The sequence below is a fragment of the Sphaeramia orbicularis genome, chromosome 10 (genome assembly GCF_902148855.1).
Source record: "Sphaeramia orbicularis chromosome 10, fSphaOr1.1, whole genome shotgun sequence".
Lineage (NCBI taxonomy): Eukaryota > Metazoa > Chordata > Actinopteri > Kurtiformes > Apogonidae > Sphaeramia > Sphaeramia orbicularis.
In genome coordinates this window covers 44,485,166-44,489,803 of record NC_043966.1, presented here as the reverse complement: position 1 = coordinate 44,489,803, position 4,638 = coordinate 44,485,166, and the positions used below count along the sequence as shown (strand labels likewise).

At 39.3% G+C, this 4,638-nt stretch overlaps 2 non-coding genes across 2 annotated transcripts; both read left to right on the top strand.

Annotated features, from left to right (window-relative positions):
* Positions 1 to 248: 248 nt before the first annotated feature.
* trnal-aag (transfer RNA leucine (anticodon AAG)) lies at positions 249 to 330 on the top strand. Its single transcript has one exon. It is a non-coding gene; the product is annotated as a tRNA-Leu (tRNA).
* A 2,559-nt stretch (positions 331 to 2,889) lies between these two features.
* Positions 2,890 to 2,971, top strand: trnal-uag (transfer RNA leucine (anticodon UAG)). Its single transcript has one exon. It is a non-coding gene; the product is annotated as a tRNA-Leu (tRNA).
* Positions 2,972 to 4,638: the final 1,667 nt, after the last annotated feature.

Below are 4,638 nucleotides of genomic sequence, written 5' to 3'. Positions count from 1 at the left end.
TCATTGGCTGTTGTGCTACTTGGTAAGTCATTCCTTGATTGTCTAGATTTTCACTCCTAAATATCACACATCTGAATCTGATCAAGGTACTCTACACTGAACATCAGGACCAAGTTAGGTCAGACTGGACCACAAACCCAGAGGTCAATGAACCATCACTTTTGGGCCACCGTCTTGTTAAAATCTTAGACACAGCTGTTTTAACGGGAGGTAATCTCTTCACCAGTACATGTGGAAGAGTCTTCTTAGGTAGTGTGGCCGAGTGGTCTAAGGCGCTGGATTAAGGCTCCAGTTTTTAAGGAGGCGTGGGTTCAAATCCCACCACTGCCAGCTAGATGACTGCTTTAACATCAATATATTCTCTTTGTGCCATTGCAGTCTTAATGAGCTCGTGACTTCAGGTGAACAAAAAAGCTCTGATTGAGACAGGTTTTGAAATGAGACTTTGCACACTGCTGTTGGCAAGTTTCTTCACAAAGCACAGAATTGTGAAGTCTTTTAAAGTAACTTGTTTTTTTTTTAACAGTAGGTTAAGAGAAAAAAACAAAAAAACAAAAGCATAGTCATTGAAGAAGTCAGTCAGTTTTAGTATAGGACAAACTAACATGAGCCTTGTTAGCCTCAGGGGTTTCAATGTTTACCATTGCTTGGAAACTCCATTTCTCTTTCTCATTGGCTTGTGTGCTGTTACATGAAAAGTAATGATTTAATTATCAGGATTTTCATTCCTAAATACCATACATGTGGTTCTAGATTTGATCAAGGTACTCTACACTGAACATCAGGACCACCAAGGTCAGATTGGACCACAAACCCAGAGGTCAATGAACCATGACTTCTGGGCCACCATGTTGTTAAATCTTAGTGTTACAACCCGAAGGGTGAAACATATTTACAAAGGACACCGGGAGTCAAGGAGTATAATTTTAAAAACCCTCCTATTTATTTGCATTTAGTTTTTTTGTTCTTCTGCGATTCTCTTCGGTTGTAACCAACATGATTTTAATTAAGCAGAATCCAAAAACCCCTTTTTAAACCCCGTACCCAAAGTAACAAAGGAAAGACCAGAGTGGACCGGCAAACTAAACATAACATAGCTGGACAGGCCAACCCTGTACAGGGCCGTAGGAGCTGCCAGCGCACCGCTACCCTATCAAATAAAGCAAACTTCAAAATAAGCCCTAACGAAAGAAAAGGCGAAAACAGGACGTCTGGATCCACCTGGTCAAACAAAAGGATAAGCTAACAAAAAGCTAACAAAAACCCCGCTGGTGTGGAGCAACCTGCGTGGAAGAGTGGAGCGGATGTGCGCCTCAATGTGCGTGCTCCGGACGCCGGCATCGCTGGAGGAGGTGGAGAGAGCAGGAGGCGAGAGAGAGAATGAGAGCGCAGTGCTGGTCCAATTTATAAGCTCAGCCAGCAGGAAAACCAAGTGGCCATCTATTAAAGAAACACACTCAATAATGAATGAATGAATGAATGAATGAATGTTTATTTCAGTTAAATACAAAATACAAAACATATACATATACAAAAAAAAAAACAAAAAACAAACAATAACAAAACAAAACACATACATATTAAAAAACAAGCAAACATAAAATTAACCCATTTTGTAACTTAAAAAGGCAGAAGCTGAAGCCGGAGGCTAATTTCTGCTTCTCCTATTCACATCCTTAATTCACGTCTACACCCGTAGTTGCAGCAGGTAAATACTTAAACACAAATTATACTACATTCAGTGTTATAAATCATTTTGTAATCATATTACTTTCATAGCCCTTCAGAATTTGACAAATTAAAGTCTTTTTGAAACTCAACAGTGAGCTACACAATTTCACTTCATCCTTCAATTCGTTCCATACATAATATTTTCCCAAAAATGTTATCAAGGCAAAAAAAATAACAGAGAGGAATATTCACCCAAAAGTGTCAAGTAAGAATTATAACAAAAAACCCACAAAAGACAAAGGGGAAAAAATAAAAGTGCGTCAGAACATAACACTTAGACACAGCTGTTTTAACTGGAGGTCATTTCCTCACCAGTGCTGATGTGGGGGTTTTCTTAGGTGGTGTGGCTGAGTGGTCTAGGGCGCTGGATTAAGGCTCCAGTCTCTATGGCGGTGTGAGTTCAAATCCCACCACTGCCATCATGATGTAAAATTGAATGGGACTTTGCCCACTACTGCAGGTAAGATTGTTCAAAAGGCAAAGAATTGTGAAGTATTTTAAAGTTATTTTAACAGTGGGTTAAGAGGAAAAAAGCATAATATAGCATATAGTCAATGTGTGAGTCAGTTTTAGTATCAGTTAAACTAACATGAACTGTGAAATGATGATGCCCTCATCACATCATGTGGTGCATAATGTCAATCTTTAAAGTATAGTTGGCATTTAAGATGTAGAGAGAGAAGCCATGTTGGCTTATTGGAGCCAGAAGTGACTGTATTTGGACAAAAGGGGCAGAGACCAGAGGCGAGGCTATGGAAAATTAAGCATTATATTTTTAAGCAGGTGGATGTAAAACCTATTCAACAACTGTCTTTCAGAGCCTCATATGGTTCTACACAGCAACATGTGAGTAAGTTTTAGTATCAGATAAACTAACATGAACTGTGTTAGCCTCAGCAGGTTTCAGTGTTTACCATGGCTTGGAAACGCCGAGCAGTAGGTTTTTTTGATTAAGGCTCCAGTCTTTATGGAGGAGTGGGTTCAAATCCCACCACTGCCAGCCAGATGACTGTTTTCATGTCTATAAGATTTTTATCAATAAATGGACTTTGTGCGATTCCAGTCTTTCTGACCTTTCATACGCTGTTACACTATATAATCCAAACTAGGGCTACAATGTGATTGGATCATCGTAACGTCAGTCACAATGCAAAGACTGGTAGTGTGGCCGAGTGGTCTAAGGTGCTGGATTTAGGCTCCACTCTCTGTGGAGGCGTGGGTTCAAGTCCCACCACTGCCATCTTAAGCCTCATCTCACATTTATTTCTCTAGGGTTAAATGGTATTGGTCACTTTTATCCACGGAAGGAGTGGAACCCAGGGCTCTGAAGACCTACAAAGGATTAATCCCCACTCGCTGGTTCGGATATGTGGACGACAATTGGGTCAAGATAAGGAAAGGACTTAACAAAAACCACACAACTTAACTCAAGAATTTCATTTCACACAGGAAGATACCCATGATAACAATGGTAAATATTGAAACCCCTGAGGCTAACAAGACTCATCTGAGCTTTACCGATACTAAAACTGACTCAATGGTTAATCCTCTTTTGCTGCTGATGTGAATGTTAAAACACAGGTTTTTTAACTGGAGGTTATTTCTTTACCAGTGCTTGTGGAAGCATGTTTTCAGATAGTGTGGCTGAGTGGTTTAAGGCGCTGGCTTTAGATTCCAGTCTCTATGAAGGTGTGGGTTCAAATCCCACCTTTGCCAGTAAAAACTGTTTTTGTTTGTATTTTTTAACAGTGAGCAAACAGAGAACAACAAACGCATTAGGCTCAAGTCTTAAGGGACTTTTGGGTTAAAATCTTACCACTACCAATCTGATCTCCACATCCTGCTTGGCTATGCATTCAACAAAGATCGTCTTAAAATTTGGGATCTTAAACATTTGTACTAATTTTGAAGCCAGATATACATGAGGATCCTTTCAGATGATCTCTCTAATTGCAAACATGCACATATTTCACACAATGAAATTAATGGCACATCATACGCAACAATAAAGTTGATATGATGATGCCCTCATCACATCATGTGATGAATAATGTCAATCTTTAAAGCATAGTTGGAATTTAAGATGTAGAGAGAGAAACCATGTCGGCCATGTTGGAGCCAGAAGTGACCATATTTGGACAAACGGGGTAGAGATCAGAGGCAGGGCTATGGAAAATTAAGCATTATATTTTTAAGCAGGTGGATGTAAAATGTATTCAACAACTGTCTTTCAGAGCCTCATGTGGTTCTACATTGATGTATTATGATTCTACATCATTCCAATAAACCTGAATTACTCTTTTCTCACATCCACACCTGTACATGCAACCAATAATGATAATAATCTCTTAGCCTCTTCCTAACTCTGGGGGAGTTAATCTTCAATGCAGATCAGACTAAATGATCAAAACAACAGGATTGGATTGGTGTCAAATGTTAATTACTTGTGATAACAGCCAAAATAAATATAAGACCGGCACAAGTGTTACATGACACCTCTCATCAAAGATGGTACCAGTGTTTCTTGTTATTCTCATGTGATGTTGATTTTTATTTGAGATCTGCTTTGATCATAGTGACAAAAATCAAATTAAAACAAATGAATACTCTTACTGATATGTAAGTGCTGTGATCTGAGGTAGATTGAAGCTCCAGTCTCTATGGAGACATGGGCTCTAATCTCACCACTGACATCTACATCTTGTCATGCTAGCAATTTTGGATTAATAGTTGAAGATTTCACCCACTTCTCAATAATTATTTTTTCTGTATTGCTGATGATGGAATTGTAGGTTTTCAGGTTCTGTGGCCGAGTGGTGTAAGGTGTTGGATTAAGGCACGGACACAAAAAGAGCAAATGGTGTGTGTGTGTGTGTGTGTGTGTGTGTGTGTGTGTGTGTGTGAGTG